The sequence below is a fragment of the Puma concolor genome, unplaced genomic scaffold (assembly GCF_028749965.1).
Source record: "Puma concolor isolate L17-30 unplaced genomic scaffold, mPumCon1.1.hap2 unalloc_scaffold_28, whole genome shotgun sequence".
NCBI classification, from domain to species: domain Eukaryota; kingdom Metazoa; phylum Chordata; class Mammalia; order Carnivora; family Felidae; genus Puma; species Puma concolor.
The window spans coordinates 498,494-510,232 of NW_028240234.1; the positions used below are offsets into that span (position 1 = coordinate 498,494).

Consider the following 11,739-nt stretch of genomic DNA (forward strand, 5'->3'; position numbering starts at 1 on the left):
CTTCCGCCGCGGGCCCTGGGCCCCGGCCCCGAGCGGGTGGCAGAGGCCCCGCAAGAGGACCCTGGCAACGCGTTGTGGCCCAAGCCTCGGCGTTCTGCAATCCCGGGTCTCTTGCGGGCTGCTCCAGGCGTGGCCCCACTTCCGCCTCCGCTTCCATCCCGAACCGCACCGCAAGGCACCTCCCAGCCAGGCACCACACCACGCTGGGCTAGTCACTGGGAAGTGGGTGGAGCGAGCTTGGGGCATCAGGCCAGTCGTGCCTCCCGGGCCCGCCCCGCTGGGATCTCAGCGCCTCCTCCCCAGCCCTGGGGCGAGGGCCGCCAGCCACCAGGCCTTTCCCTCCCGTCTGCCCCACCTGGGGCAAACCCACCCGGAGCCCCCAGCGCCCCCAGACACCATCACCAGCCCGAGGCCGCTGCCCTAGCTGGGCCTCGTGAAATGCCAGGGGCCCTGGGGATGAGGGCTGGAGGGAGGGAAGAGGTCCAGGACCCAGGGGGCCCAGGGCTGTGGCGGATGCGGAGTCTGGAGTCGCGCTGCCTCTCCGCTCCCTCCTGGGTTCTTGTATCCACCCACCCAGCCCCCACCCCCAGCCCCCAGACGCCAGCCTCCGGTTCCGCCCACACAGTAACACCCCCTCGGATCGGGTGTGGGTTTGGGTGGTGTGTCAGGAAAGGTGCACAGCTGGACTGTGGCTTCCAGTCGCTGCAGTGGGGTTTGGCCGGGTACCGGGAGTGGGGAGTGTGCCCCTTTGTAGTGCCCTGGTGTGTGCGGGCCCGGGGGGGGGGGGGCGAGACGGGGCGGGGCCGGGCCAGCCATGGCCGCCTTGCTGGCCCGGGAGGGGCTGAGGGAGCAGTGGCTGGGGCATGTTTGGCCCCAGCAGCGCCGCTCCCTGGGCAGACAGGGACGCAGGCAGGGAGGGGGGAAGGGCGGCGGGTGCCAAAGGAGTGGTGAAGGAAGCCAAAGGCTTAAAAGGGAAAGGCCTACAGCACCCGGTATTCCGAGTCCGTCTCCCTTCCAAGGGGGAACCAGGCCAGACCCTGCTTAGGTTCCCAAAGAAGACGCGGTCGGACGCGTTCTGGCTGCTATGGCCGAACTGGCCAGCGGCTGCCGCTGGGCGCTTCAAGAGCCTGCTGCACGCGTGCCAAGCCAAGCGGGTGCCGCGCCTCACCCATGCACGCGCCTCACTGCCTGCCTGCCTGCCAGCCTGCCTGCCTGCCTGCCAGCCTGCCTGTTTGCCTCCTGCCAGCCTGCCTGTTTGCCTGCCTGCCAGCCTGCCTGCTTGCCTGCCTGCCAGCCTGCCTGCTTGCCTGCCTGCCAGCCTGCTTCCCGGCCTGCCAGCCTGCCTGCTTGCCTTCCGCCGCGGGCCCTGGGCCCCGGCCCCGGGCGGGTGGCAGAGGCCCCGCAAGAGGACCCTGGCAACGCGCTGTGGCCCAAGCCCCAGCGTTCTCCAATCCCGGGACTCTTACAGGCTGCTCCAGGCATGGCCCCACTTCCGCCTCAGCTTCCATCCCGAACCGCACCGCTAGGCACCTCGCAGCCGCGCACCACACCACGCTGGGCTGGTCACTCGGAAGTGGGTGGAGCGAGCTTGGGGCATCAGGCCAGTCGTGCCATCCGGGCCCGCCCCGCTGGGATCTCAGCGCCTCCTCCCCAGCCCTGGGGCGAGCGCCGCCAGCCACCAGGCCTTTCCCTCCCGTCTGCCCCACCTGGTGCAAACCCACCCGGAGCCCCCAGCGCACCCAGCACCATCACCAGCCCAAGGCCGCTGCCCTAGCAGGGCCTCGTGAAATGCCAGGGGCCCTGGGGATGAGGGCTCGAGGGAGGGAAGAGGTCCAGGACCCAGGGAGCCCAGGGCTGTGGCGGATGCGGAGTCTGGAGTCGCGGTGCCACTCCTCTCGCTCCTGGGTTCTTGTATCCACCCACCCAGCCCCCACCCCCCAGCCCCCAGGCGCCAGCCTCCGGTTCTGCCCACACCAAACCCCCCCCCTCGGAGCTGGTGCGGGTTTGGGTGGTGTGTCAGGAAAGGTGCACAGCTGGACTCTCGCTCCAGTCCCTGCGGTGGGATTTGGCCGGGTACCGGGAGTGGGAGGCGTGCCCATTTGAAGTGCCCTGGGGTGTACGGGCACGGAGTTGGGGGGGGGGGGAGACGGGGCGGGGCCGGGCCAGGCATGGCCGCCTTGCTGGCCCGGGAGGAGCTGAGGGAACAGTAGCTGGGGCGTGTTTGGCCCCAGCAGCGCCGCTCCCTGGGGAGACAGGGATGCAGGCAGGGAGGGGGGACGGGCGACGGGCGCCAAAGGAGTGGTGAAGGAGGCCAAAGGCTTAAAAGGGAAAGGCCTACAGCACCCGGTATTCCGAGTCCGTCTCCCTTCCAAGGGGGAACCAGGCCCGACCCTGCTTAGCTTCCCAAAGAATACGCGGTCGGACGCGTTCTGGCTGCTATGGCCGAACTGGCCAGCGGCTGCCGCTGGGCGCTTCAATAGGCTATTGCACGCCTGCCAAGCCTAGCGGGTGCCATGCCTCACCCATGCACGCGCCTCATTGCTTGCCTGCCTGCCAGCCTGACTGCCTGCCAGCCTGCCTGCCTGCCTGCTCGCCTGCCTGTTTGCCTGCCTGCCAGCCTGCCTGCTTGCCTGCCTGCCAGCCTGCTTGCCGGCCTGCCAGCCTGCCTGCTTGCCTTCCGCCGCCCTCCGCCGCGGGCCCTGGGCCCCGGGCCCCGGGCGGGTGGCAGAGGCCCCGCAAGAGGACCCTGGCAACGCGCTGTGGCCCAAGCCCTGGCGTTCTCCAATCCCGGGACTCTTGCAGGCTCCTCCAGGGTGGCCCCACTTCCGCCTCCGCTTCCATCCGGAACCCCACAGCTAGGCACCTAGTAGCCGCGCACCACACCCCGCTGGGCTGGTCACTGGGAAGTGGGTGGAGCGAGCTTGGGGCATCAGGCCAGTCGTGCCTTCCGGGCCTGCCCCGCTGGGATCTCAGCGCCTCCTCCCCAGCCCTGGGGCGAGCGCCGCCAGCCACCAGGCCTTTCCCTCCCGTCTGCCCCACCTGGTGCAAACCCACCCGGAGCCCCCAGCGCCCCCAGCACCATCACCAGCCCGAGGCTGCTGCCCTAGCTGGGCCTGGTGAAATGCCAGGGGCCCTGGGAATGAGGGCTCGAGGAGGGAAGAGGTCCAGGACCCAGGGAGCCCAGGGCTGTGGCGGATGCGGAGTCTGGAGTCGCGGTGCCCCCTCCTCTGGCTCCTGGGTTCTTGTATCCACCCACCCAGCCCCCACCCCCCAGCCCCCAGGCGCCAGCCTCCGGTTCCGCCCACACCGCACCACCCACCATCTGTCAGGGTGCGGGTTTGGGTGGTGTGTCAGGAAAGGTGCAAAGCTGGGCTGTGGCTTCCAGTGGCTGCAGTGGCATTTGGCCGGCTGCCGGGAGTGGGGAGCGTGCCCCTTTGAAGTGTCCTGGGATATGCGGGCACGGGGGGCGAGGCGGGGTTGGGCCGGGCCAGGAGTGGCTGACTCACTCGCCCAGGAGGGGCTGAGGGAGTATTGACTGGGGTGTGTTTGGCCCCATCAGCGGTGCTCCCTGGGGAGACAGGGACACAGACAGGGAGGGGGGAGGGGCGGCGGGTGCCAAAGGAGAGGTGAAGGTGGCCAAAGGTAAAGGCAAAGGCGTAGAGCACCCGTTACTCCCAGACCGTCTCCCATCCAGTGCTAACAAGGCCTGACCCTGCTTAGCTTCCCAGAGAAGACTGGGTCGGGAGCGTTCTGGCTGTTATGGCCCAAGAGGCCAGCGGCTGCCGCTGGGTGCTTCAAGACCCTGCTCCACGCGTCCCAAGCCAAGCGGGTGCCGCGCTTCACCCACGCACGCGCCTGAATGCCTGCCTGCCTGCCTGCCAGCCTGCCAGCCTGCGAGCGTGCCTGCCTGCCAGCCTGCCTGCTTTCCTGCCGCCGCCCTCCGCCGCGGCCCCCGGCCCTGGGCGGGTGACAGAGGCTTGGCAAGAGAACCCTGGCAACGCGCCGTGGCGCAATCCCTGGCTTTCTGTAACCCCGGGACTCTTGCAGGTGGCTCCCGGTTTGGCCCCAGGCCCGCCTCTGCTTCCATCCCGCAGCGCACCGCACCGCACCGCACCTCGCAGCCCTGCACCACACCAAGTTGGGCTGCTCACTGGGAAGAGGGCGGAAGCGAGCGTGGGGCATCAGGACGCTCGTGCCTTCGAGGCCCGCCCCGCCAGGTTCTCAGCGCTTCCTAGCCAGCAGTAGGGCGAGCGCAGCCAGCCACCAGGCCGTTCCCTCCCGTCTGACCCACCTGGTGCAAACCCACCCAGAGCCCCCAGCGCCCCCAGACAGCATCATCAGCCCGAGTCCGCTGCCCTAGCTGGGCCTCTTAAAATGCCAGGGGCCCTGTGGATGAGGGCTCGAGGGAGGGAAGAGATCCAGGACGCAGGGAGCCCAGGCCTTGGGGAAGTTGGAGGCTGGGGTTGTGTTGCCCTCCCGCCCACCCAAACGCCCGCTCCTGGGTTCTTGTATCCACCTACCCGGCGCCCATCCTCCACCCCCCAGGCGCCAGCCTCCGATTCCTCCCACACCACCCTCCCTCCTTCCGGGTGCGGGTTTGGGTGGTGTGTCTGGAAAGGTGCACAGCTGGACTGTCGCTTCCAGTCCCTGCAGTGGGATTTGGCCTGGTGCGGGGAGTGGGGAAAGGGGAGCGGGCCCCTTGTGACGTGGGGTGGGGTGTGTAAGGCAGGCCAGGCCGCTGGGCTGAACTGGGAGGGGCTGAGGGAGCCCTGGCTGCGTTGAGTTTGGCCCCAGGAGCGCCTCTCCCTGGTCAGGAAGGGAGAGGGGGTGGGCTGGCGCCAATGAAGAGGTCAAGGAGGTCAAAGGCAAAAGGGAAAAGCCTCCAGTTACACGCATTCCCAGATGGTCTCCCATCCTAGTACTAACCAGGCCCGACCCTGCATAGCTTCCGACCCAAGAGGAGATCCGGCGTGTTCAGGTTCGTTTGTCCCCAAACGCTACCCGCTGCCGCTGTGCGCTGTCCTCGCCTCCCAGGCCCAGCGCGTGCCCCCTTCACCGTGCACATGCCTGCCAGCCTGCCTGCCTTCTTGACTACCTGCCTCCCGCTGCCGTCCTCCGAGGGGAGGGCCCCGGGTCGGTGGCGAGGGCCGCGCAACAGGCCCCTGGCAGCCCGGAGTGCCGCAAGCCCTGGCGCTCTCTGATCCCGGTACTCTTGCGGGCTGCTCCGGCTTGCTCCCACGCCAACCAGCCCCTCCATCCCACAGGTCACCGCACCGCATGGCACCGCACTTCGCAGCATCTCTGCACACCACCCCTCACCACACCACACCACACCACACCACACCACACCCCACCCCACCAAAGCACACCAAAGAAAAGCACACCACACCAAGTCCAGCCGCTCACTGCAAAATGGGTGGGAGCGAGCAGCAGCATCCGCCAGGCCAGGCCTTAGGGGCCCCCCGGATTCTCAGCACCCCCTCCCCACCCTCGGGCAGCCCCCCACCTGGCCATTCCCTCCCTTCTGCGCCACCTGGCTCAAACGCAAACCTGAGACCCCAGAGGCCCCAGGCAACATCACCACACAACGCCCGCTCCCCTAGCTGGGTCTTGTGAATCGCCAGGGGCTCAGGGGTTGAGGGCTCTGAGGGAGGGAAGAGGCCCAGGACCCAGGCAGCCCAGGCCTGTGGCATAGTCGGAGTGTGGTGTCTCTGTGTCCCTCCCGCCCCTTCTTTGTCCTCGCATCCACGCACCCCAGCCCCCACCCTCCAGCCCCCAGCCCCCAGCCCCCAGGCCCAGCCCCCAGATCCCGGATCCCGAACCGGTCCGGCCTGCCCTCAGTGCGGCTGTAGGCGGTGTGTCAGGGAAGGTGCAAAGCTGGGGTGTGGCTTCAAGCCCAAGCAGTTGGATTTGGCCAGGTGCGGGGATCGGGGAAGATGCCCCTTGTGAAATGCCGTGGGGGGTGCGGGCCCCTGGGGAGGTGGGGAGGGTCAGGGAGGAGCCAGGCTCTGCCAGGCCGCTCTGCTGGCCCGGGAGGGGCTGAGGGAGCAGTGGCTGGGGTGTGTTTGGCCCCAGGAGCCCCGCTCCCTGGGGAGTAAAGGACACGGGGGGGGGGGAGGCAGATGGGTGCCAGAAGAGAGGTTAAGGAAGCCAAAAGCAAAAGGCAAAAGCCTACAGCACCAGGTGTTCCCAGGCGGTCTCCCATCCAAGTTCTAACCAGGCCCGACCCTGCTTAGCTGCGGAGAGAAGACCGGGTGGGGCGCATTCAGGCTGCTATGGCCGAAGACGCCAGCGGCTGCCGCTGAGCGCTCCAAGAGAAAGCTCCACGCGTCCCAAGCCCAGCGGGTGCCGCGCTTCTCCCATGCACGCGCCGGCCTGACTACCTGCCTGCCTGCTAGCCTGCCTGCCAGCCTGCCTGCCGCCGCCTCAGCCGCAGCCGCCACAGCCCCCGCTTCAGCCGCAGCCGCCGCCTCAGCCGCAGCCGACACACCCGCCGCTTCAGCCTCAGCCGCCGCCGCCGCCGCCTCATCCGCAGCCGCAGTCGCCGCCGCCGCCCCGCCGCCGCAGCCGCCGCCCTCCGCCGCGGGTGGCGGAGGCTGCGCCAGAGGACCCTGGCAAGGCTCTGTGGCACAAGCCCCGGTGTTCTCTAACCCCGGGACTCTTGCCGGCTGCTCCTGGCTTGGCCCCACGCCCGCCTCCGCTTCCATCCCGCAGCGCACCGCACCACACCTCGCAGCCCCGCACCACACCACGATGGGCTGCTCAGTGGGAAGAGGGTGGAAGTGAGCGTGGGGCATCAGGCCGCTCGGGCCTTCGGGGCCCGCCCCGCCTGGTTCTCAGAGCCTCCTCCCCAGCCCTAGGGCGGGCGCAGCCAGCCACGGGGCCGTTCCCTCCCGTCTGCCCCACCTGGTGCAAACCCACCCCGGAGCCCCCAGCGCCCCCAGAGACCATCACCAGCCCGAGTACGCTGCCCTAGCTTGGCCTCGTGAAATGCCACGGGCCCTGGGGATGAGGGCTCGAGGGAGCGAAGAGGTCCAGGACCCAGGGAGCCCAGGCCTGTGATGGAGTCCGAGTCTGGGGTCTCGCTGCCCCTCCCGCCCGCCCGACCGCCCGCCCGCTCCTGGGTTCTTGTATCCACCCACCCAGCCCCCACCCTCCAGCCCCCAGGCGCCAGCTTCCGGTCCCGCCCACACCGCACCCGCCACCCTCCGTGCGGGTGCGGGTTTGGGTGGTGTGTCAGGAAAGGTGCAAAGCTGCGCTGTGGCTTCCAGTCGGTGCAGTGGGATTTGGCTGAGGCGGGGAGCGGGGAGCGTGCCCCTTGTGAAGTGCGGTGGGGTGTGCGGGGGGGGGGGGGGGGGGGCCTGGGGGGGTGGGGCGGAGCGGAGCCAGGCCCTGCCAGGCCGCTCAGCTGGCCCGGGAGGGGCTGAGGTAGCAGTGGCTGGGGTGTGTTTGGCCCCAGGAGCCGTGCTCCCTGGGGAGACAGGGACACAGGGAGGGAGGGGGGGGCGGCGGGCGCCAAAGGAGAGGTCAAGGAGGCCAAGGCAAAAGGCAAAAGCCTACAGCACCCGGTGTTCCCAGGCGGTCTCCCATCCAAGTTCTAAGCAGGCCCGACCCTGCTTAGCTTCCGAGAGGAGACGGGGTCGGGCGCGTTCAGGCTGGTATGGCCAAAGACGCCAGGGGCTGCCGCTGTGCACTTCAAGAGCCTGCTCCACGCGTCCCAAGCCCAGAGGGTGCCGCGCTGCACCCATGCACCTGCTTGCCTGCCTGCCTGCCTGCCTGCCTGCCTGTCTGCCAGCCCCCCACCTGGCCATTCCCTCCCTTCTGCCCCAACTGGCTCAAACGCCAACCGGAGCCCCAGCGTCCCCAGACAACATCACCAGACAAAGCCCGCTCACCTAGCTGGGTCTTGTGAATTGCCAGGGATTCAGGGGTGGAGGGCTCCGAGGGAGGGAAGAGGCCCAGCACCCAGACAGCCCAGGCCTGTGGCGTAGACGGAGTGTGGTGTCTCTGTGTCCCTCCTGCCCCATTTTTGTCCTCGCGTCTACGCACCCCAGCCCCCACCCTCCAACCCAGGCCCCAGCCCCCACGCTCCAGCGGCCATCCCCAGGACCCCGCACCCCGGACCCCCAACTCCGGAAACCGGTCCCGCGTGCACTGTGCACTCCGTGCGGGTGTAGGTGGTGTGTCAGGGAAGGTGCAAAGCTGGGGTGTGTTTTCAGGCCCGTGCAGTGGGATTTGGCCTGGTGCGGGGAGTGGGGAAAGGGGAGCGGGCCCCTTGTGACGTGGGGTGGGGTGTGTAAGGCAGGCCAGGCCGCTGGGCTGAACTGGGAGGGGCTGAGGGAGCCCTGGCTGCGTTGAGTTTGGCCCCAGGAGCGCCTCTCCCTGGTCAGGAAGGGAGGGGGGGTGGGCTGGCGCCAATGAAGAGGTCAAGGAGGTCAAAGGCAAAAGGGAAAAGCCTCCAGTTACACGCATTCCCAGATGGTCTCCCATCCTAGTACTAACCAGGCCCGACCCTGCATAGCTTCCGACCCAAGAGGAGATCCGGCGTGTTCAGGTTCGTTTGTCCCCAAACGCTACCCGCTGCCGCTATGCGCCGAAAGAGGCTGGTCCTAGCCTCCCAGGCCCAGCGCGTGCCCCCTTTACCGTGCACATGCCTGGTGTTTCAGGGAAGGTGCAAAGTTGGCACAGAGCCTGACGCGGGGTGCCAACTCACAGAGCCACAGCGGGTGAGCCACCCAGGTGCCCCGAGGATGCTACTTTTCTGTTTGTTTGGAACATGAGGTTTTTGCCTGCTTTTTGTGTCTGGAGTGTGTTAATGTGTCGTACCCTGATTCTTTCCCTGTTTTCTCTCTGAAATACCTACTGTAGGCCATGGCCCAGAAGGAAGACATGCAAGAGAGGATCACTACCCTTGAGAAGAACTGCCTCAGGGCACAACACGAAGCCACCTCTCTGTACGACCTCAAGGAGAATCTTGAAAACGAGATCGCAAAGAAGGACTCTCTGCATCGACAGGTCGTTGGTTTCGTTGAACTTCATTCCACTTTCATTAATTACAAGTCAAGTTAAGGACCAAGTGTCAATGTCAGGGTTTTAGGATCTTAGAATCTTGTGTTGACCAGCGGGCTTACTTCAACGTCCAGGGTTTAATTCTTTCAAATTTTATGGAAGCATGTTATGGGGCTCCCCTCCTTGATTCCTTCTTTGTCTTGTCTTACATGCACGTTACTCTGTTGCCTGTTAGCACTGTTTCCAAAGGAGCAGGGAGTGGCTGGGAATGTGTAGGCAGCTGGCCATTTTGGTTAGTACCTGAGATCGGGGGGAATGGCAGGTGCAGAAGCACAGTCTGGCGTGAGGATGTGAGACCCTGTGTTTTGGGAAGCAGCACGTCTCTTCCTTGGTTGTCTCAGGTCATCCAGCATTGAACAGGAAAACCACATCCAGCTTCTTGGAAACAGAGTGAGTTTGCCTGGTGTGTTTGTCAAATGCGCCAGTCGACCCAAAATGATAAACAAAGTGAAATACTAGGAAGCCATTAAAATGACATGGAGGAATGCTGTTTGAGAGCACGTACCATGTTCCAAATCATGAGTGTAAAGGGCAGATGGTGAAATACTATGTGTACAGCATGTGATTTATTTTGGAGGGTTTGAAAGCATGATACGTGGTCTGTATATACACACAGAGCTATATGCACACAGAAGATGGAAGGAGTCTGTGGGAACAAACGTTAACCTTGGAAAAACCTCACCTTGTACATGATTTTTAAAATGACTTTATATATTTTTAATGCTTATTTATTTTTGAGAAAGGGAGCCAGAGTGAGAGAGAGAGAGACGGAGAGAGAGTAAGCATGAGCAGTGGAGGGCCAGAGAGGGAGAGAGGGAGACACAGAATCCAAAGCAGGCTCCAGGCTCTGAGCTGTCAGCACAGAGCACGAGGCGGGGTTGACCCCATGAGCTATGAGATCATGACCTGAGCCGAAGGTGGACGCTTAACTGACTGAGCCACCTCGGCTTCCCTAAAAGTCCTTTAACAAAAAATCTCGTGTCTAAGTTTTCCACGTTGAAGTTTTCCACGTTTTTGGTCAAGAGGGAGAGTGTTTTTGTTGAATAATGGTACACTTCCAAAAGGAACTCAACTGGCATCAGGCATGCTCTCAGAAGCTCTGTGCTGGCTGATGTGCCCACCTCAGAATGTCTTATGTAGCGAGCCCTCGGACCCCAGTATAAATATGTTTATGAAGGGTTAGGACCGAACCCTTCTCTCCTTAACTGGTCAGGAAGAGCGAGCAAGCTCCTCCAGAAGATGGGTTTTCTTTAATGTGTGGGAACTTTGTCTTTGGAAAGACTTCTTTGAAGATAGTGAAGAAGAGCAAAGAGTTTGGCAAGACATGTTTTGCGTAGCGAACGGAGGACCAAGGCAGTGGGTGACTCCTCGCAGAAAGGAAAGGTTTACTCTGAAGCACCTACCAAACTGTTGGCTTCAGTCAGAACTAACAGTAGATCTCTGCATTTAGATTTTGTTTCACTTTATTAAAAATGGAAACGGAGAGAAGACTTGCTACACTTTGATGCTTTGCCTTCATTTCCTAGACTGCGGATCAAAACCGCCAGTTGCAAGAGCGCCTGGAGGTGGCGGAGCGGAAGCTGCAGCAGACCCCGAGGAAGGCCAAGTCGCTGCCCGAGGTGGAAGCCGAGCCGGCCCAGAGGGTGGCCACCCTCTGCAAGGTGGGGCCCCCGTTTCCTTCTGGGTCCCATGGTGGGAATGTCAACTTCATGGCGGTCCGTTCTTGTATCTCATTTCTCACCGGTAACGTCGGCGTGCCAAAGTCCGCGAACCAGCTGAGATCTGTTTTCGGTGCTACTTTGTCTGAGATTGGAATGCTTTTCAAACGGCAGGCATCATCCCCAGTTTTGTTCCCTCCGGTTTTGTCCGACGTGTGCTCTTTGCCATTGGCTGCATCTAAGACTCACTGCTTTTCAGAGTTAAGTCAGCGACTCAAAGCTCAAGATAGTAGCCTTGGGTAAGAGAAGGACAGGGGTGCCTGGCCGGCTCAGTCAGTGGAGCTTGGGACTCTTGATCTCAGGGTCATGAGTCTGACCTCCCCGTTGGGTGTAGAGCTTACCGAAGGAAAAAAAAAAAACCAAAAAGCATAGAATTTTTCCGAAAAATGAGAAAATCCTATCCTCTTTTAAACACAATTGTTTTTCTTTAAAAAATTCTTAAACGTTCATTTATTTTAGACAGAGAGAGCGAGCCTGGGCACATACATGAGCAGGGGAGGGGCAGAAAGAAGGAGATAGAATGCCAAGTAGGCTCCATGCTATCAGCACAGAGCCTGACACAGGGCTCGAACGCACAAACCTTGAGTTCATGACCTGAGCTGAAGCCAAGAGTCAGAACCCGACTGACTGAGCCACCCAGACACCCCTGTAAGAAATAAATCTTTAAGGAATTCACTCGGAGTTTCCACAAATAGAGTCGAGGAACGTGCCAGATACAGTCCCTGCCCTCCCAGCTCTCACATCCCTCACCACCCACAGAGGAAGGCAGCAGTTGAAAAGGTAGTTTCCAGACATGATGTGGTCTAAACTAAACAAAGAGACTAACCAACATGTGTCAGGCACAATTGACCAGCTCCTTTCTGAATCTGATGACGGCTTTCAGCGTCATCTAAAAGAGAGAATGGCTGCTGCAGAAGATAAGGTAGGACATGAGAGACAGCGGCTGAGTGCC

General features: G+C 63.3%; 1 long non-coding RNA gene and 1 pseudogene across 2 annotated transcripts; one reads left to right on the forward strand and one right to left on the reverse strand.

Annotated features, from left to right (window-relative positions):
* Positions 1–7,553: 7,553 nt before the first annotated feature.
* On the reverse strand, positions 7,554–7,672 carry LOC147571427 (5S ribosomal RNA; annotated as a pseudogene).
* Positions 7,673–8,888: 1,216 nt separating this feature from the next.
* On the forward strand, positions 8,889–11,194 carry LOC147571428 (uncharacterized). 2 transcript variants are annotated; one of them, XR_015247408.1, is made up of 3 exons: positions 8,889–9,015; positions 9,411–9,459; positions 10,596–11,194. It is a non-coding gene; the product is annotated as an uncharacterized LOC147571428 (long non-coding RNA). The 2 variants fall into 2 exon arrangements; XR_015247407.1 differs by lacking the exon at positions 8,889–9,015 and adding an exon at positions 9,080–9,301.
* The last annotated feature ends 545 nt before the right edge of the window (positions 11,195–11,739 follow it).